A 23,195-nucleotide genomic window follows, 5' to 3' on the forward strand; every position below is an offset into this window, starting at 1 on the left:
GTTTGGTTCTCTAGTCAACCTGGCCTAACACGCTCACTTTCATCTTTTTTTTTATTTTTGGTAGAGGTCCTTAACTTTTCCTATTTATTCTGCTTAGCCTTATCTATTATTCCCAAAATATATAAATGTAATGTATTTCAGGCTCCAAGAGATATACTTCTTTCAAGGAAACATTGGTAAAACAATATCCCTACCTTGCTTTCTCTGTCTAGTGAAAAAAAAGTTTAAGCTGTGCACTCTCCACGTGTCTATCCAAAATCATTCTTTACAAGGCTCTTTGTGAATTTTAAGATTACTTGACCCAGGAAGGGATTATTTGAAAATGACATATGCTACTCTAGGCAAGGGGAATTCTATGCAATTTATGATAAAGTAATTATACTATCATACAAATGAGATGTGTAATATGACCCATCAATAAAATATATTTATATATATGCAACAAAAATTGTATGAGGGTTCTCGCTCTGATTTTTGGATTTCTCCATCTTAGAATTCTCTGAGAATTATTTCGTAGGTGTGGTACATTTCATTTTCCTTCAAGTCATTTGATTGCATTATAACTTAAGGTATATTCTCAGAGAAGATCTTACTCATTACTGTTCGTAGAGAGTAACTTATGGAATTATTTTCAGTTAAAATTCCCATACGGCATACCTTAATGAATAATATCTGAAGGTCTTTTCCATATATCTATATTTCAAATTGCTGCTCACTTTGATTAAATTGGTTAGGCCCAGAATTGTTTTATTTGTAATTTTGGCTATAATCTGTTTTTCAATTTTATTTACTTATTTTACGTGAAAATATTTCCCAGTAGGCTAAAACTTTTAGACGATACTTTCTGATTGGAGCTACAAACCCCACAGTCAGCAGTTTATATCCACCACTCAATCCCAGTGGGAAAGATGGAGAGAGACCTCTGTCCCTCTGAAGGTTTACAGTCTGGGAAAAAGAGGGAAGTCCTGCTCTGTTCTACAAGATCACTATGAGTCTGAATCAACTTGTGGGCTGTGAGTTTGTAGGAGGGATTTATTTATTTATTTATTTTTATTTATTAATCTGCTTTGGTTATTTTAACCACAATTCATCCTGTTCCAGCTTTATCCTATTTCTTTTTTTCTATTCCAACAAGTAATTGCAGATCAGATCATTATGAACCATAAAATTTTCATTAGCTAATTTAGCTTATTGCACTGTGAAGCACAGGGTCAGCAGTTCAAACTCACCAACCCTTCATGAAAGAAAAATGAGGCTTTCTGCTCCCATGGAGAGTTACGACCTATACCATGTTCAACCTTCATTCTGGTTTCAGTAATTCCTCTCAGTTACCTTGGCCTTGGTCACTCCCTGCGATGGATGAATCCCTCAGGACCAGCGGTGGGAGTGGCGACACCGGGAGGCAAGGGGGTGTAGAAAGAGAGAACCGGTCTTGGCGATGTATGGGGAACCTCCTCTCTGGGAGATGGGCAAAGGGAAGGTGGGTGAGGGGAGACGCCGGGCAGTGTAAAGTAAGATAAAATAATTATTTATAAACTATTAAGGGTTCAGGGGAAAGGGGGGCGTGACCAAGCCCGCCTGCTCACGTGACCGCGCCCACTCGCGCACATGACCATGCCCACCTGCGCATGTGACCCGCCAACCAGCACACGTCACCACACCTACCAGCACGCGTGACCAAGCCCACTTGTGCACGTGACCAAACCCACCCGCGCACGTGACCGCCCAAGCACGTGACCAAACTCACCCACGCACGTGACCAATGGACCACTCCACGTGACCAGGCTCACCCGCGCACGTGACCACGCCCACCTGCGCACGTGACCCTCTAACCAGCGCACGTGACCACGCCAGACTGCGCACGTGACTGCGGGCACTTGCGCACGTGCCCACGCCACCCGTGCACGTGACAACGCTGGCCGCGCATGTGACCACGCCCGCCAGCTCACGTGACCCGCCAACCAGCGCACGTGACCACGGCCACCTGCGCGCGGGACCACGGGCGCCTGCGCACGTGACTACCCCAAACTGTGCACGTGACCACGGCCACCTGCGCGCGGGACCACGGGCGCCTGCGCACGTGACTACCCCAAACTGTGCACGTGACTACGGGCACTTGCGCACGTGACCAAGCCAACATCCGCACGTGACCACACCCACCTGCGCACGTGACCACACCCACCTGCGCACGTGACCACACCTACCGGTGCGCGTGACCATGCCTACCTACGCACGCGACCATGCCAACCTCCGCCCCTGACCACGCCCGCCTGCGCACGTGACCAAGCCAACCAGTGCACGTGACCACACCAATGTATTCACATTAATTTCATTATCAGTATGTTCATGCCACTCTATAAAATAATTCTAAAGATTAGTTAGCAATATTATTATTCATATTTTTCTGAACATTACATGGGAAATCAACATAGCAAAGCCTAGAAACTTATAACTTCATAGCTTTTTTTAAAAAACTTACTCTGTCTTCTTTAGATGTCTACATCTTATTAGTATCTTACTTCCCAGTACGAATACATATGCACATAATCTCATGTCAACTTGAAGATTTAACAAAGTACAGGGTGCAGTGTAGCCTTCCAATTATGCCTAATAGTATCTCCTTGTGTGCGTGGCCTCCTGCTACGGCGAGTTCTGGGAATCTCCTCCTATCTCTCTCTGGCTTCGGCTTCCTGTTGCCTGACCCTGGTGGCTGCAAGACCTCTGGAGATGTGCACACGGCCATTCGATGCACAAGACTTTGCACCCACCCACCTGCGACATTCCTGCCGTCAGCAACAGTGCATGTGGCTTCATGAGTCTGGAGAAGAACTTATGGGCTAGTATCAGATTTATGGACTTCAGTTGGACTGGGCTGGGATGTTTTCCTGATTCACAATTACTTCTTGATAGAAAGCTTTTTCTTACACCTATATGAATGTCACTGGATTTGTTTCTCTAGTCAACCTGGCCTTACACAATATGGTACCTAGGGAGTGGAATACTAGAGAAACAAATCATGAAGGCGGAGAGAGGATGTTTGCCTGACCTCTGCTTTCTGATAGTCTTTTCTCTTTGACTAGTTGGAGGTCAAATATAGTCCTGTATTTTACTTGTTCTCTTCTGGGAAGGACATGGGAAGTGAAGGTTCTGATGCCCAGAAGTGGTATTTGGTTATTTCTGTCTGAAATTTTGTAATAATGAATGTGACAGGTGTAAATTTTGAGTTCAGGGTGCAAAAATACCCTTCGAACTTCTCTGAGGCCATGCTGGTTAGTCAAACTGGGTGACCAGAGGCCTGGTCCTAGCTTGGTGCCACCAGAGGCCTAAGACCATAATGCATGTGAATGGGATAGTTGAGATCAGAAAGGATTCAATTGGAATGTTTTTAGTATCTGACGGTATTAGGATTACATCGGTCTTTTCTATCTATTTTTATTGCTATAACGCATACTAGCAATGATTCGTGGAAAATATGAATAGAGCATCTGGCCACTGACACCTTGGACCTCGTTCACAGGGAGTAGAGTTGCAAACACGAGCAGATTGCCTGGTCTCAAGTTTAAAGAGCTGTGGGAAGCTGAGCCTATGACATGACTTAGCACCGGGGGGGGCGAAGGTGGGTGAGTATTTGTGACAGGGACTCTTGGTCAAAAGTCAAGACAGCCCATGGGCACGTGAGTGAGGCCAAGTGAGGTGGCCCACAATGAGTTGACCAAATGAAGGAAAGATTTTTGAGCTTGTGAATTGGTGGGCATCTTCCTGCTGACTTGATGGATGGCCTGTCCTGGTTTGACTTTAACGATGGATGCAGACACGCAGGTGCCAACTAGAATGAGATTCTTCACATCAACGAAAATGCTTGTATCCTCGGAGTACTGGGTTGATAGAAGGGGCAGTGGAGACATTGGACACGCGGCATGTGGAAGACAAAGGCATGAAGAAGGTGGCTTAGCGACATGGATGGCTGGAGGAAATGTTGATAGGATTATAGCATGATGATGGAGGTGTTCCCCTAATTGCAATGTTAGGCACAGGATATTTTTGTTTTGTTTACTTATAGAATTTAAATGGTCTACTTATAGTATTTAAATTGTTTTGTTTACTTATAGTACTTAAATGAGGCTGGCACATTTTGAGTAGTGTGCATTTTAGTTTGATACTGTCAGATACAAGTATGATTTTGTGATTGTTTTGTTTTAAAATTATCTATGGTCAAAGAGTTGTGGAAAGGCGTTAAGTTCATAAGGGGTGGTCTGTGCTAGTTACATAAGTTCGTGTCAACTTGAAGATTTATAAAAGGACAGGAGTGGAGTCTAGCTTGTCAATCGGGTCACAGCATGGTGGTACCTCCTTGTGGGCATGGCCTTCTCATCAGGAAGGCCCTGGGAGCCTCTTCCTATCTCTCTGCCTTCATTCCTGCTGCCTGACCCCGATGGCTGCAAGAGCTCCGGTGATGTGTACACAGCCATCAGATCCACACGATTTTGTACCCACTGGCCTGTGATATTCCTGCATTCGCCATTGTTTCATGTGGCTTTGTGAGCCTAAAGAGGAACTTATGGACTAGTGTAGGCCTTAGGAACTTGAGTTTGCCTTGGCTGGGATGTTTTCCTGATATATAATGCTTCTCGATAGAAAGCTCTTTCTTATACCTACATGAGTGTTACTGGGTTTGGTTCTCTAGTCAACCTGGCCTAACACGCTCACTTTCATCTTTTTTTTAATTTTTGGTAGAGGTCCTTAACTTTTCCTATTTATTCTGCTTAGCCTTATCTATTATTCCCAAAATATATAAATGTAATGTATTTCAGGCTCCAAGAGATATACTTCTTTCCAGGAAACATTGGTAAAACAATATCCCTACCTTGCTTTCTCTGTCTAGTGAAAAAAAAGTTTAAGCTGTGCACTCTCCACGTGTCTATCCAAAATCATTCTTTACAAGGCTCTTTGTGAATTTTAAGATTACTTGACCCAGGAAGGGATTATTTGAAAATGACATATGCTACTCTAGGCAAGGGGAATTCTATGCAATTTATGATAAAGTAATTATACTATCATACAAATGAGATGTGTAATATGACCCATCAATAAAATATATTTATATATATGCAACAAAAATTGTATGAGGGTTCTCGCTCTGATTTTTGGATTTCTCCATCTTAGAATTCTCTGAGAATTATTTCGTAGGTGTGGTACATTTCATTTTCCTTCAAGTCATTTGATTGCATTATAACTTAAGGTATATTCTCAGAGAAGATCTTACTCATTACTGTTCGTAGAGAGTAACTTATGGAATTATTTTCAGTTAAAATTCCCATACGGCATACCTTAATGAATAATATCTGAAGGTCTTTTCCATATATCTATATTTCAAATTGCTGCTCACTTTGATTAAATTGGTTAGGCCCAGAATTGTTTTATTTGTAATTTTGGCTATAATCTGTTTTTCAATTTTATTTACTTATTTTACGTGAAAATATTTCCCAGTAGGCTAAAACTTTTAGACGATACTTTCTGATTGGAGCTACAAACCCCACAGTCAGCAGTTTATATCCACCACTCAATCCCAGTGGGAAAGATGGAGAGAGACCTCTGTCCCTCTGAAGGTTTACAGTCTGGGAAAAAGAGGGAAGTCCTGCTCTGTTCTACAAGATCACTATGAGTCTGAATCAACTTGTGGGCTGTGAGTTTGTAGGAGGGATTTATTTATTTATTTATTTTTATTTATTAATCTGCTTTGGTTATTTTAACCACAATTCATCCTGTTCCAGCTTTATCCTATTTCTTTTTTTCTATTCCAACAAGTAATTGCAGATCAGATCATTATGAACCATAAAATTTTCATTAGCTAATTTAGCTTATTGCACTGTGAAGCACAGGGTCAGCAGTTCAAACTCACCAACCCTTCATGAAAGAAAAATGAGGCTTTCTGCTCCCATGGAGAGTTACGACCTATACCATGTTCAACCTTCATTCTGGTTTCAGTAATTCCTCTCAGTTACCTTGGCCTTGGTCACTCCCTGCGATGGATGAATCCCTCAGGACCAGCGGTGGGAGTGGCGACACCGGGAGGCAAGGGGGTGTAGAAAGAGAGAACCGGTCTTGGCGATGTATGGGAAACCTCCTCTCTGGGAGATGGGCAAAGGGAAGGTGGGTGAGGGGAGACGCCGGGCAGTGTAAAGTAAGATAAAATAATTATTTATAAACTATTAAGGGTTCAGGGGAAAGGGGGGCGTGACCAAGCCCGCCTGCTCACGTGACCGCGCCCACTCGCGCACATGACCATGCCCACCTGCGCATGTGACCCGCCAACCAGCACACGTCACCACACCTACCAGCACGCGTGACCAAGCCCACTTGTGCACGTGACCAAACCCACCCGCGCACGTGACCGCCCAAGCACGTGACCAAACTCACCCACGCACGTGACCAATGGACCACTCCACGTGACCAGGCTCACCCGCGCACGTGACCACGCCCACCTGCGCACGTGACCCTCTAACCAGCGCACGTGACCACGCCAGACTGCGCACGTGACTGCGGGCACTTGCGCACGTGCCCACGCCACCCGTGCACGTGACAACGCTGGCCGCGCATGTGACCACGCCCGCCAGCTCACGTGACCCGCCAACCAGCGCACGTGACCACGGCCACCTGCGCACGGGACCACGGGCGCCTGCGCACGTGACTACCCCAAACTGTGCACGTGACTACGGGCACTTGCGCACGTGACCAAGCCAACATCCGCACGTGACCACACCCACCTGCTCACGTGACCACACCCACCTGCACACGTGACCACACCTACCGGTGCGCGTGACCATGCCTACCTACGCACGCGACCATGCCAACCTCCGCCCCTGACCACGCCCGCCTGCGCACGTGACCAAGCCAACCAGTGCACGTGACCACACCAATGTATTCACATTAATTTCATTATCAGTATGTTCATGCCACTCTATAAAATAATTCTAAAGATTAGTTAGCAATATTATTATTCATATTTTTCTGAACATTACATGGGAAATCAACATAGCAAAGCCTAGAAACTTATAACTTCATAGCTTTTTTTAAAAAACTTACTCTGTCTTCTTTAGATGTCTACATCTTCTTATTAGTATCTTACTTCCCAGTACGAATACAAATGCACATAATCTCATGTCAACTTGAAGATTTATCAAAGTACAGGGTGCAGTGTAGCCTTCCAATTATGCCTAATGGTATCTCCTTGTGTGCGTGGCCTCCTGCTACGGCGAGTTCTGGGAATCTCCTCCTCTCTCTCTCTGGCTTCGGCTTCCTGTTGCCTGACCCTGGTGGCTGCAAGACCTCTGGAGATGTGCACACGGCCATTCGATGCACAAGACTTTGCACCCACCCACCTGCGACATTCCTGCCGTCAGCAACAGTGCATGTGGCTTCATGAGTCTGGAGAAGAACTTATGGGCTAGTATCAGATTTATGGACTTCAGTTGGACTGGGCTGGGATGTTTTCCTGATTCACAATTACTTCTTGATAGAAAGCTTTTTCTTACACCTATATGAATGTCACTGGATTTGTTTCTCTAGTCAACCTGGCCTTACACAATATGGTACCTAGGGAGTGGAATACTAGAGAAACAAATCATGAAGGCGGAGAGAGGATGTTTGCCTGACCTCTGCTTTCTGATAGTCTTTTCTCTTTGACTAGTTGGAGGTCAAATATAGTCCTGTATTTTACTTGTTCTCTTCTGGGAAGGACATGGGAAGTGAAGGTTCTGATGCCCAGAAGTGGTATTTGGTTATTTCTGTCTGAAATTTTGTAATAATGAATGTGACAGGTGTAAATTTTGAGTTCAGGGTGCAAAAATACCCTTCGAACTTCTCTGAGGCCATGCTGGTTAGTCAAACTGGGTGACCAGAGGCCTGGTCCTAGCTTGGTGCCACCAGAGGCCTAAGACCATAATGCATGTGAATGGGATAGTTGAGATCAGAAAGGATTCAATTGGAATGTTTTTAGTATCTGACGGTATTAGGATTACATCGGTCTTTTCTATCTATTTTTATTGCTATAACGCATACTAGCAATGATTCGTGGAAAATATGAATAGAGCATCTGGCCACTGACACCTTGGACCTCGTTCACAGGGAGTAGAGTTGCAAACACGAGCAGATTGCCTGGTCTCAAGTTTAAAGAGCTGTGGGAAGCTGAGCCTATGACATGACTTAGCACCGGGGGGGGGGGGGGGGGGCGAAGGTGGGTGAGTATTTGTGACAGGGACTCTTGGTCAAAAGTCAAGACAGCCCATGGGCACATGAGTGAGGCCAAGTGAGGTGGCCCACAATGAGTTGACCAAATGAAGGAAAGATTTTTGAGCTTGTGAATTGGTGGGCATCTTCCTGCTGACTTGATGGATGGCCTGTCCTGGTTTGACTTTAACGATGGATGCAGACACGCAGGTGCCAACTAGAATGAGATTCTTCACATCAACGAAAATGCTTGTATCCTCGGAGTACTGGGTTGATAGAAGGGGCAGTGGAGACATTGGACACGCGGCATGTGGAAGACAAAGGCATGAAGAAGGTGGCTTAGCGACATGGATGGCTGGAGGAAATGTTGATAGGATTATAGCATGATGATGGAGGTGTTCCCCTAATTGCAATGTTAGGCACAGGATATTTTTGTTTTGTTTACTTATAGAATTTAAATGGTCTACTTATAGTATTTAAATTGTTTTGTTTACTTATAGTACTTAAATGAGGCTGGCACATTTTGAGTAGTGTGCATTTTAGTTTGATACTGTCAGATACAAGTATGATTTTGTGATTGTTTTGTTTTAAAATTATCTATGGTCAAAGAGTTGTGGAAAGGCGTTAAGTTCATAAGGGGTGGTCTGTGCTAGTTACATAAGTTCGTGTCAACTTGAAGATTTATAAAAGGACAGGAGTGGAGTCTAGCTTGTCAATCGGGTCACAGCATGGTGGTACCTCCTTGTGGGCATGGCCTTCTCATCAGGAAGGCCCTGGGAGCCTCTTCCTATCTCTCTGCCTTCATTCCTGCTGCCTGACCCCGATGGCTGCAAGAGCTCCGGTGATGTGTACACAGCCATCAGATCCACACGATTTTGTACCCACTGGCCTGTGATATTCCTGCATTCGCCATTGTTTCATGTGGCTTTGTGAGCCTAAAGAGGAACTTATGGACTAGTGTAGGCCTTAGGAACTTGAGTTTGCCTTGGCTGGGATGTTTTCCTGATATATAATGCTTCTCAATAGAAAGCTCTTTCTTATACCTACATGAGTGTTACTGGGTTTGGTTCTCTAGTCAACCTGGCCTAACACGCTCACTTTCATCTTTTTTTTATTTTTGGTAGAGGTCCTTAACTTTTCCTATTTATTCTGCTTAGCCTTATCTATTATTCCCAAAATATATAAATGTAATGTATTTCAGGCTCCAAGAGATATACTTCTTTCCAGGAAACATTGGTAAAACAATATCCCTACCTTGCTTTCTCTGTCTAGTGAAAAAAAAGTTTAAGCTGTGCACTCTCCACGTGTCTATCCAAAATCATTCTTTACAAGGCTCTTTGTGAATTTTAAGATTACTTGACCCAGGAAGGGATTATTTGAAAATGACATATGCTACTCTAGGCAAGGGGAATTCTATGCAATTTATGATAAAGTAATTATACTATCATACAAATGAGATGTGTAATATGACCCATCAATAAAATATATTTATATATATGCAACAAAAATTGTATGAGGGTTCTCGCTCTGATTTTTGGATTTCTCCATCTTAGAATTCTCTGAGAATTATTTCGTAGGTGTGGTACATTTCATTTTCCTTCAAGTCATTTGATTGCATTATAACTTAAGGTATATTCTCAGAGAAGATCTTACTCATTACTGTTCGTAGAGAGTAACTTATGGAATTATTTTCAGTTAAAATTCCCATACGGCATACCTTAATGAATAATATCTGAAGGTCTTTTCCATATATCTATATTTCAAATTGCTGCTCACTTTGATTAAATTGGTTAGGCCCAGAATTGTTTTATTTGTAATTTTGGCTATAATCTGTTTTTCAATTTTATTTACTTATTTTACGTGAAAATATTTCCCAGTAGGCTAAAACTTTTAGACGATACTTTCTGATTGGAGCTACAAACCCCACAGTCAGCAGTTTATATCCACCACTCAATCCCAGTGGGAAAGATGGAGAGAGACCTCTGTCCCTCTGAAGGTTTACAGTCTGGGAAAAAGAGGGAAGTCCTGCTCTGTTCTACAAGATCACTATGAGTCTGAATCAACTTGTGGGCTGTGAGTTTGTAGGAGCGATTTATTTATTTATTTATTTTTATTTATTAATCTGCTTTGGTTATTTTAACCACAATTCATCCTGTTCCAGCTTTATCCTATTTCTTTTTTTCTATTCCAACAAGTAATTGCAGATCAGATCATTATGAACCATAAAATTTTCATTAGCTAATTTAGCTTATTGCACTGTGAAGCACAGGGTCAGCAGTTCAAACTCACCAACCCTTCATGAAAGAAAAATGAGGCTTTCTGCTCCCATGGAGAGTTACGACCTATACCATGTTCAACCTTCATTCTGGTTTCAGTAATTCCTCTCAGTTACCTTGGCCTTGGTCACTCCCTGCGATGGATGAATCCCTCAGGACCAGCGGTGGGAGTGGCGACACCGGGAGGCAAGGGGGTGTAGAAAGAGAGAACCGGTCTTGGCGATGTATGGGGAACCTCTTCTCTGGGAGATGGGCAAAGGGAAGGTGGGTGAGGGGAGACGCCGGGCAGTGTAAAGTAAGATAAAATAATTATTTATAAACTATTAAGGGTTCAGGGGAAAGGGGGGCGTGACCAAGCCCGCCTGCTCACGTGACCGCGCCCACTCGCGCACATGACCATGCCCACCTGCGCATGTGACCCGCCAACCAGCACACGTCACCACACCTACCAGCACGCGTGACCACGCCCACTTGTGCACGTGACCAAACCCACCCGCGCACGTGACCGCCCAAGCACGTGACCAAACTCACCCACGCACGTGACCAATGGACCACTCCACGTGACCAGGCTCACCCGCGCACGTGACCATGCCCACCTGCGCACGTGACCCTCTAACCAGCGCACGTGACCACGCCAGACTGCGCACGTGACTGCGGGCACTTGCGCACGTGCCCACGCCACCCGTGCACGTGACAACGCTGGCCGCGCATGTGACCACGCCCGCCAGCTCACGTGACCCGCCAACCAGCGCACGTGACCACGGCCACCTGCGCGCGGGACCACGGGCGCCTGCGCACGTGACTACCCCAAACTGTGCACGTGACTACTACGGGCACTTGCGCACGTGACCAAGCCAACATCCGCACGTGACCACACCCACCTGCTCACGTGACCACACCCACCTGCGCACGTGACCACACCTACCGGTGCGCGTGACCATGCCTACCTACGCACGCGACCATGCCAACCTCCGCCCCTGACCACGCCCGCCTGCGCACGTGACCAAGCCAACCAGTGCACGTGACCACACCAATGTATTCACATTAATTTCATTATCAGTATGTTCATGCCACTCTATAAAATAATTCTAAAGATTAGTTAGCAATATTATTATTCATATTTTTCTGAACATTACATGGGAAATCAACATAGCAAAGCCTAGAAACTTATAACTTCATAGCTTTTTTTTAAAAAACTTACTCTGTCTTCTTTAGATGTCTACATCTTCTTATTAGTATCTTACTTCCCAGTACGAATACAAATGCACATAATCTCATGTCAACTTGAAGATTTATCAAAGTACAGGGTGCAGTGTAGCCTTCCAATTATGCCTAATAGTATCTCCTTGTGTGCGTGGCCTCCTGCTACGGCGAGTTCTGGGAATCTCCTCCTCTCTCTCTCTGGCTTCGGCTTCCTGTTGCCTGACCCTGGTGGCTGCAAGACCTCTGGAGATGTGCACACGGCCATTCGATGCACAAGACTTTGCACCCACCCACCTGCGACATTCCTGCCGTCAGCAACAGTGCATGTGGCTTCATGAGTCTGGAGAAGAACTTATGGGCTAGTATCAGATTTATGGACTTCAGTTGGACTGGGCTGGGATGTTTTCCTGATTCACAATTACTTCTTGATAGAAAGCTTTTTCTTACACCTATATGAATGTCACTGGATTTGTTTCTCTAGTCAACCTGGCCTTACACAATATGGTACCTAGGGAGTGGAATACTAGAGAAACAAATCATGAAGGCGGAGAGAGGATGTTTGCCTGACCTCTGCTTTCTGATAGTCTTTTCTCTTTGACTAGTTGGAGGTCAAATATAGTCCTGTATTTTACTTGTTCTCTTCTGGGAAGGACATGGGAAGTGAAGGTTCTGATGCCCAGAAGTGGTATTTGGTTATTTCTGTCTGAAATTTTGTAATAATGAATGTGACAGGTGTAAATTTTGAGTTCAGGGTGCAAAAATACCCTTCGAACTTCTCTGAGGCCATGCTGGTTAGTCAAACTGGGTGACCAGAGGTCTGGTCCTAGCTTGGTGCCACCAGAGGCCTAAGACCATAATGCATGTGAATGGGATAGTTGAGATCAGAAAGGATTCAATTGGAATGTTTTTAGTATCTGACGGTATTAGGATTACATCGGTCTTTTCTATCTATTTTTATTGCTATAACGCATACTAGCAATGATTCGTGGAAAATATGAATAGAGCATCTGGCCACTGACACCTTGGACCTCGTTCACAGGGAGTAGAGTTGCAAACACGAGCAGATTGCCTGGTCTCAAGTTTAAAGAGCTGTGGGAAGCTGAGCCTATGACATGACTTAGCACCGGGGGGGGCAAAGGTGGGTGAGTATTTGTGACAGGGACTCTTGGTCAAAAGTCAAGACAGCCCATGGGCACGTGAGTGAGGCCAAGTGAGGTGGCCCACAATGAGTTGACCAAATGAAGGAAAGATTTTTGAGCTTGTGAATTGGTGGGCATCTTCCTGCTGACTTGATGGATGGCCTGTCCTGGTTTGACTTTAACGATGGATGCAGACACGCAGGTGCCAACTAGAATGAGATTCTTCACATCAACGAAAATGCTTGTATCCTCGGAGTACTGGGTTGATAGAAGGGGCAGTGGAGACATTGGACACGCGGCATGTGGAAGACAAAGGCATGAAGAAGGTGGCTTAGCGACATGGATGGCTGGAGGAAATGTTGATAGGATTATAGCATGATGATGGAGGTGTTCCCCTAATTGCAATGTTAGGCACAGGATATTTTTGTTTTGTTTACTTATAGAATTTAAATGGTCTACTTATAGTATTTAAATTGTTTTGTTTACTTATAGTACTTAAATGAGGCTGGCACATTTTGAGTAGTGTGCATTTTAGTTTGATACTGTCAGATACAAGTATGATTTTGTGATTGTTTTGTTTTAAAATTATCTATGGTCAAAGAGTTGTGGAAAGGCGTTAAGTTCATAAGGGGTGGTCTGTGCTAGTTACATAAGTTCGTGTCAACTTGAAGATTTATAAAAGGACAGGAGTGGAGTCTAGCTTGTCAATCGGGTCACAGCATGGTGGTACCTCCTTGTGGGCATGGCCTTCTCATCAGGAAGGCCCTGGGAGCCTCTTCCTATCTCTCTGCCTTCATTCCTGCTGCCTGACCCCGATGGCTGCAAGAGCTCCGGTGATGTGTACACAGCCATCAGATCCACACGATTTTGTACCCACTGGCCTGTGATATTCCTGCATTCGCCATTGTTTCATGTGGCTTTGTGAGCCTAAAGAGGAACTTATGGACTAGTGTAGGCCTTAGGAACTTGAGTTTGCCTTGGCTGGGATGTTTTCCTGATATATAATGCTTCTCGATAGAAAGCTCTTTCTTATACCTACATGAGTGTTACTGGGTTTGGTTCTCTAGTCAACCTGGCCTAACACGCTCACTTTCATCTTTTTTTTAATTTTTGGTAGAGGTCCTTAACTTTTCCTATTTATTCTGCTTAGCCTTATCTATTATTCCCAAAATATATAAATGTAATGTATTTCAGGCTCCAAGAGATATACTTCTTTCAAGGAAACATTGGTAAAACAATATCCCTACCTTGCTTTCTCTGTCTAGTGAAAAAAAAGTTTAAGCTGTGCACTCTCCACGTGTCTATCCAAAATCATTCTTTACAAGGCTCTTTGTGAATTTTAAGATTACTTGACCCAGGAAGGGATTATTTGAAAATGACATATGCTACTCTAGGCAAGGGGAATTCTATGCAATTTATGATAAAGTAATTATACTATCATACAAATGAGATGTGTAATATGACCCATCAATAAAATATATTTATATATATGCAACAAAAATTGTATGAGGGTTCTCGCTCTGATTTTTGGATTTCTCCATCTTAGAATTCTCTGAGAATTATTTCGTAGGTGTGGTACATTTCATTTTCCTTCAAGTCATTTGATTGCATTATAACTTAAGGTATATTCTCAGAGAAGATCTTACTCATTACTGTTCATAGAGAGTAACTTATGGAATTATTTTCAGTTAAAATTCCCATACGGCATACCTTAATGAATAATATCTGAAGGTCTTTTCCATATATCTATATTTCAAATTGCTGCTCACTTTGATTAAATTGGTTAGGCCCAGAATTGTATTATTTGTAATTTTGGCTATAATCTGTTTTTCAATTTTATTTACTTATTTTACGTGAAAATATTTCCCAGTAGGCTAAAACTTTTAGACGATACTTTCTGATTGGAGCTACAAACCCCACAGTCAGCAGTTTATATCCACCACTCAATCCCAGTGGGAAAGATGGAGAGAGACCTCTGTCCCTCTGAAGGTTTACAGTCTGGGAAAAAGAGGGAAGTCCTGCTCTGTTCTACAAGATCACTATGAGTCTGAATCAACTTGTGGGCTGTGAGTTTGTAGGAGGGATTTATTTATTTATTTATTTTTATTTATTAATCTGCTTTGGTTATTTTAACCACAATTCATCCTGTTCCAGCTTTATCCTATTTCTTTTTTTCTATTCCAACAAGTAATTGCAGATCAGATCATTATGAACCATAAAATTTTCATTAGCTAATTTAGCTTATTGCACTGTGAAGCACAGGGTCAGCAGTTCAAACTCACCAACCCTTCATGAAAGAAAAATGAGGCTTTCTGCTCCCATGGAGAGTTACGACCTATACCATGTTCAACCTTCATTCTGGTTTCAGTAATTCCTCTCAGTTACCTTGGCCTTGGTCACTCCCTGCGATGGATGAATCCCTCAGGACCAGCGGTGGGAGTGGCGACACCGGGAGGCAAGGGGGTGTAGAAAGAGAGAACCGGTCTTGGCGATGTATGGGGAACCTCCTCTCTGGGAGATGGGCAAAGGGAAGGTGGGTGAGGGGAGACGCCGGGCAGTGTAAAGTAAGATAAAATAATTATTTATAAACTATTAAGGGTTCAGGGGAAAGGGGGGCGTGACCAAGCCCGCCTGCTCACGTGACCGCGCCCACTCGCGCACATGACCATGCCCACCTGCGCATGTGACCCGCCAACCAGCACACGTCACCACACCTACCAGCACGCGTGACCACGCCCACTTGTGCACGTGACCAAACCCACCCGCGCACGTGACCGCCCAAGCACGTGACCAAACTCACCCACGCACGTGACCAATGGACCACTCCACGTGACCAGGCTCACCCGCGCACGTGACCATGCCCACCTGCGCACGTGACCCTCTAACCAGCGCACGTGACCACGCCAGACTGCGCACGTGACTGCGGGCACTTGCGCACGTGCCCACGCCACCCGTGCACGTGACAACGCTGGCCGCGCATGTGACCACGCCCGCCAGCTCACGTGACCCGCCAACCAGCGCACGTGACCACGGCCACCTGCGCGCGGGACCACGGGCGCCTGCGCACGTGACTACCCCAAACTGTGCACGTGACTACTACGGGCACTTGCGCACGTGACCAAGCCAACATCCGCACGTGACCACACCCACCTGCTCACGTGACCACACCCACCTGCGCACGTGACCACACCTACCGGTGCGCGTGACCATGCCTACCTACGCACGCGACCATGCCAACCTCCGCCCCTGACCACGCCCGCCTGCGCACGTGACCAAGCCAACCAGTGCACGTGACCACACCAATGTATTCACATTAATTTCATTATCAGTATGTTCATGCCACTCTATAAAATAATTCTAAAGATTAGTTAGCAATATTATTATTCATATTTTTCTGAACATTACATGGGAAATCAACATAGCAAAGCCTAGAAACTTATAACTTCATAGCTTTTTTTTAAAAAACTTACTCTGTCTTCTTTAGATGTCTACATCTTCTTATTAGTATCTTACTTCCCAGTACGAATACAAATGCACATAATCTCATGTCAACTTGAAGATTTATCAAAGTACAGGGTGCAGTGTAGCCTTCCAATTATGCCTAATAGTATCTCCTTGTGTGCGTGGCCTCCTGCTACGGCGAGTTCTGGGAATCTCCTCCTCTCTCTCTCTGGCTTCGGCTTCCTGTTGCCTGACCCTGGTGGCTGCAAGACCTCTGGAGATGTGCACACGGCCATTCGATGCACAAGACTTTGCACCCACCCACCTGCGACATTCCTGCCGTCAGCAACAGTGCATGTGGCTTCATGAGTCTGGAGAAGAACTTATGGGCTAGTATCAGATTTATGGACTTCAGTTGGACTGGGCTGGGATGTTTTCCTGATTCACAATTACTTCTTGATAGAAAGCTTTTTCTTACACCTATATGAATGTCACTGGATTTGTTTCTCTAGTCAACCTGGCCTTACACAATATGGTACCTAGGGAGTGGAATACTAGAGAAACAAATCATGAAGGCGGAGAGAGGATGTTTGCCTGACCTCTGCTTTCTGATAGTCTTTTCTCTTTGACTAGTTGGAGGTCAAATATAGTCCTGTATTTTACTTGTTCTCTTCTGGGAAGGACATGGGAAGTGAAGGTTCTGATGCCCAGAAGTGGTATTTGGTTATTTCTGTCTGAAATTTTGTAATAATGAATGTGACAGGTGTAAATTTTGAGTTCAGGGTGCAAAAATACCCTTCGAACTTCTCTGAGGCCATGCTGGTTAGTCAAACTGGGTGACCAGAGGTCTGGTCCTAGCTTGGTGCCACCAGAGGCCTAAGACCATAATGCATGTGAATGGGATAGTTGAGATCAGAAAGGATTCAATTGGAATGTTTTTAGTATCTGACGGTATTAGGATTACATCGGTCTTTTCTATCTATTTTTATTGCTATAACGCATACTAGCAATGATTCGTGGAAAATATGAATAGAGCATCTGGCCACTGACACCTTGGACCTCGTTCACAGGGAGTAGAGTTGCAAACACGAGCAGATTGCCTGGTCTCAAGTTTAAAGAGCTGTGGGAAGCTGAGCCTATGACATGACTTAGCACCGGGGGGGGCGAAGGTGGGTGAGTATTTGTGACAGGGACTCTTGGTCAAAAGTCAAGACAGCCCATGGGCACGTGAGTGAGGCCAAGTGAGGTGGCCCACAATGAGTTGACCAAATGAAGGAAAGATTTTTGAGCTTGTGAATTGGTGGGCATCTTCCTGCTGACTTGATGGATGGCCTGTCCTGGTTTGACTTTAACGATGGATGCAGACACGCAGGTGCCAACTAGAATGAGATTCTTCACATCAACGAAAATGCTTGTATCCTCGGAGTACTGGGTTGATAGAAGGGGCAGTGGAGACATTGGACACGCGGCATGTGGAAGACAAAGGCATGAAGAAGGTGGCTTAGCGACATGGATGGCTGGAGGAAATGTTGATAGGATTATAGCATGATGATGGAGGTGTTCCCCTAATTGCAATGTTAGGCACAGGATATTTTTGTTTTGTTTACTTATAGAATTTAAATGGTCTACTTATAGTATTTAAATTGTTTTGTTTACTTATAGTACTTAAATGAGGCTGGCACATTTTGAGTAGTGTGCATTTTAGTTTGATACTGTCAGATACAAGTATGATTTTGTGATTGTTTTGTTTTAAAATTATCTATGGTCAAAGAGTTGTGGAAAGGCGTTAAGTTCATAAGGGGTGGTCTGTGCTAGTTACATAAGTTCGTGTCAACTTGAAGATTTATAAAAGGACAGGAGTGGAGTCTAGCTTGTCAATCGGGTCACAGCATGGTGGTACCTCCTTGTGGGCATGGCCTTCTCATCAGGAAGGCCCTGGGAGCCTCTTCCTATCTCTCTGCCTTCATTCCTGCTGCCTGACCCCGATGGCTGCAAGAGCTCCGGTGATGTGTACACAGCCATCAGATCCACACGATTTTGTACCCACTGGCCTGTGATATTCCTGCATTCGCCATTGTTTCATGTGGCTTTGTGAGCCTAAAGAGGAACTTATGGACTAGTGTAGGCCTTAGGAACTTGAGTTTGCCTTGGCTGGGATGTTTTCCTGATATATAATGCTTCTCGATAGAAAGCTCTTTCTTATACCTACATGAGTGTTACTGGGTTTGGTTCTCTAGTCAACCTGGCCTAACACGCTCACTTTCATCTTTTTTTTAATTTTTGGTAGAGGTCCTTAACTTTTCCTATTTATTCTGCTTAGCCTTATCTATTATTCCCAAAATATATAAATGTAATGTATTTCAGGCTCCAAGAGATATACTTCTTTCAAGGAAACATTGGTAAAACAATATCCCTACCTTGCTTTCTCTGTCTAGTGAAAAAAAAGTTTAAGCTGTGCACTCTCCACGTGTCTATCCAAAATCATTCTTTACAAGGCTCTTTGTGAATTTTAAGATTACTTGACCCAGGAAGGGATTATTTGAAAATGACATATGCTACTCTAGGCAAGGGGAATTCTATGCAATTTATGATAAAGTAATTATACTATCATACAAATGAGATGTGTAATATGACCCATCAATAAAATATATTTATATATATGCAACAAAAATTGTATGAGGGTTCTCGCTCTGATTTTTGGATTTCTCCATCTTAGAATTCTCTGAGAATTATTTCGTAGGTGTGGTACATTTCATTTTCCTTCAAGTCATTTGATTGCATTATAACTTAAGGTATATTCTCAGAGAAGATCTTACTCATTACTGTTCATAGAGAGTAACTTATGGAATTATTTTCAGTTAAAATTCCCATACGGCATACCTTAATGAATAATATCTGAAGGTCTTTTCCATATATCTATATTTCAAATTGCTGCTCACTTTGATTAAATTGGTTAGGCCCAGAATTGTATTATTTGTAATTTTGGCTATAATCTGTTTTTCAATTTTATTTACTTATTTTACGTGAAAATATTTCCCAGTAGGCTAAAACTTTTAGACGATACTTTCTGATTGGAGCTACAAACCCCACAGTCAGCAGTTTATATCCACCACTCAATCCCAGTGGGAAAGATGGAGAGAGACCTCTGTCCCTCTGAAGGTTTACAGTCTGGGAAAAAGAGGGAAGTCCTGCTCTGTTCTACAAGATCACTATGAGTCTGAATCAACTTGTGGGCTGTGAGTTTGTAGGAGGGATTTATTTATTTATTTATTTTTATTTATTAATCTGCTTTGGTTATTTTAACCACAATTCATCCTGTTCCAGCTTTATCCTATTTCTTTTTTTCTATTCCAACAAGTAATTGCAGATCAGATCATTATGAACCATAAAATTTTCATTAGCTAATTTAGCTTATTGCACTGTGAAGCACAGGGTCAGCAGTTCAAACTCACCAACCCTTCATGAAAGAAAAATGAGGCTTTCTGCTCCCATGGAGAGTTACGACCTATACCATGTTCAACCTTCATTCTGGTTTCAGTAATTCCTCTCAGTTACCTTGGCCTTGGTCACTCCCTGCGATGGATGAATCCCTCAGGACCAGCGGTGGGAGTGGCGACACCGGGAGGCAAGGGGGTGTAGAAAGAGAGAACCGGTCTTGGCGATGTATGGGGAACCTCCTCTCTGGGAGATGGGCAAAGGGAAGGTGGGTGAGGGGAGACGCCGGGCAGTGTAAAGTAAGATAAAATAATTATTTATAAACTATTAAGGGTTCAGGGGAAAGGGGGGCGTGACCAAGCCCGCCTGCTCACGTGACCGCGCCCACTCGCGCACATGACCATGCCCACCTGCGCATGTGACCCGCCAACCAGCACACGTCACCACACCTACCAGCACGCGTGACCAAGCCCACTTGTGCACGTGACCAAACCCACCCGCGCACGTGACCGCCCAAGCACGTGACCAAACTCACCCACGCACGTGACCAATGGACCACTCCACGTGACCAGGCTCACCCGCGCACGTGACCACGCCCACCTGCGCACGTGACCCTCTAACCAGCGCACGTGACCACGCCAGACTGCGCACGTGACTGCGGGCACTTGCGCACGTGCCCACGCCACCCGTGCACGTGACAACGCTGGCCGCGCATGTGACCACGCCCGCCAGCTCACGTGACCCGCCAACCAGCGCACGTGACCACGGCCACCTGCGCGCGGGACCACGGGCGCCTGCGCACGTGACTACCCCAAACTGTGCACGTGACTACGGGCACTTGCGCACGTGACCAAGCCAACATCTGCACGTGACCACACCCACCTGCTCACGTGACCACACCCACCTGCACACGTGACCACACCTACCGGTGCGCGTGACCATGCCTACCTACGCACGCGACCATGCCAACCTCCGCCCCTGACCACGCCCGCCTGCGCACGTGACCAAGCCAACCAGTGCACGTGACCACACCAATGTATTCACATTAATTTCATTATCAGTATGTTCATGCCACTCTATAAAATAATTCTAAAGATTAGTTAGCAATATTATTATTCATATTTTTCTGAACATTACATGGGAAATCAACATAGCAAAGCCTAGAAACTTATAACTTCATAGCTTTTTTTAAAAAACTTACTCTGTCTTCTTTAGATGTCTACATCTTCTTATTAGTATCTTACTTCCCAGTACGAATACAAATGCACATAATCTCATGTCAACTTGAAGATTTATCAAAGTACAGGGTGCAGTGTAGCCTTCCAATTATGCCTAATAGTATCTCCTTGTGTGCGTGGCCTCCTGCTACGGCGAGTTCTGGGAATCTCCTCCTCTCTCTCTCTGGCTTCGGCTTCCTGTTGCCTGACCCTGGTGGCTGCAAGACCTCTAGAGATGTGCACACGGCCATTCGATGCACAAGACTTTGCACCCACCCACCTGCGACATTCCTGCCGTCAGCAACAGTGCATGTGGCTTCATGAGTCTGGAGAAGAACTTATGGGCTAGTATCAGATTTATGGACTTCAGTTGGACTGGGCTGGGATGTTTTCCTGATTCACAATTACTTCTTGATAGAAAGCTTTTTCTTACACCTATATGAATGTCACTGGATTTGTTTCTCTAGTCAACCTGGCCTTACACAATATGGTACCTAGGGAGTGGAATACTAGAGAAACAAATCATGAAGGCGGAGAGAGGATGTTTGCCTGACCTCTGCTTTCTGATAGTCTTTTCTCTTTGACTAGTTGGAGGTCAAATATAGTCCTGTATTTTACTTGTTCTCTTCTGGGAAGGGCATGGGAAGTGAAGGTTCTGATGCCCAGAAGTGGTATTTGGTTATTTCTGTCTGAAATTTTGTAATAATGAATGTGACAGGTGTAAATTTTGAGTTCAGGGTGCAAAAATACCCTTCGAACTTCTCTGAGGCCATGCTGGTTAGTCAAACTGGGTGACCAGAGGCCTGGTCCTAGCTTGGTGCCACCAGAGGCCTAAGACCATAATGCATGTGAATGGGATAGTTGAGATCAGAAAGGATTCAATTGGAATGTTTTTAGTATCTGACGGTATTAGGATTACATCGGTCTTTTCTATCTATTTTTATTGCTATAACGCATACTAGCAATGATTCGTGGAAAATATGAATAGAGCATCTGGCCACTGACACCTTGGACCTCGTTCACAGGGAGTAGAGTTGCAAACACGAGCAGATTGCCTGGTCTCAAGTTTAAAGAGCTGTGGGAAGCTGAGCCTATGACATGACTTAGCACCGGGGGGGGGGGGGGGGGGCGAAGGTGGGTGAGTATTTGTGACAGGGACTCTTGGTCAAAAGTCAAGACAGCCCATGGGCACGTGAGTGAGGCCAAGTGAGGTGGCCCACAATGAGTTGACCAAATGAAGGAAAGATTTTTGAGCTTGTGAATTGGTGGGCATCTTCCTGCTGACTTGATGGATGGCCTGTCCTGGTTTGACTTTAACGATGGATGCAGACACGCAGGTGCCAACTAGAATGAGATTCTTCACATCAACGAAAATGCTTGTATCCTCGGAGTACTGGGTTGATAGAAGGGGCAGTGGAGACATTGGACACGCGGCATGTGGAAGACAAAGGCATGAAGAAGGTGGCTTAGCGACATGGATGGCTGGAGGAAATGTTGATAGGATTATAGCATGATGATGGAGGTGTTCCCCTAATTGCAATGTTAGGCACAGGATATTTTTGTTTTGTTTACTTATAGAATTTAAATGGTCTACTTATAGTATTTAAATTGTTTTGTTTACTTATAGTACTTAAATGAGGCTGGCACATTTTGAGTAGTGTGCATTTTAGTTTGATACTGTCAGATACAAGTATGATTTTGTGATTGTTTTGTTTTAAAATTATCTATGGTCAAAGAGTTGTGGAAAGGCGTTAAGTTCATAAGGGGTGGTCTGTGCTAGTTACATAAGTTCGTGTCAACTTGAAGATTTATAAAAGGACAGGAGTGGAGTCTAGCTTGTCAATCGGGTCACAGCATGGTGGTACCTCCTTGTGGGCATGGCCTTCTCATCAGGAAGGCCCTGGGAGCCTCTTCCTATCTCTCTGCCTTCATTCCTGCTGCCTGACCCCGATGGCTGCAAGAGCTCCGGTGATGTGTACACAGCCATCAGATCCACACGATTTTGTACCCACTGGCCTGTGATATTCCTGCATTCGCCATTGTTTCATGTGGCTTTGTGAGCCTAAAGAGGAACTTATGGACTAGTGTAGGCCTTAGGAACTTGAGTTTGCCTTGGCTGGGATGTTTTCCTGATATATAATGCTTCTCGATAGAAAGCTCTTTCTTATACCTACATGAGTGTTACTGGGTTTGGTTCTCTAGTCAACCTGGCCTAACACGCTCACTTTCATCTTTTTTTTATTTTTGGTAGACCTCCT

The sequence above is a fragment of the Tenrec ecaudatus genome, chromosome 7, assembly GCF_050624435.1.
Source record: "Tenrec ecaudatus isolate mTenEca1 chromosome 7, mTenEca1.hap1, whole genome shotgun sequence".
In the NCBI taxonomy this organism is placed as follows: Eukaryota; Metazoa; Chordata; class Mammalia; order Afrosoricida; family Tenrecidae; genus Tenrec; species Tenrec ecaudatus.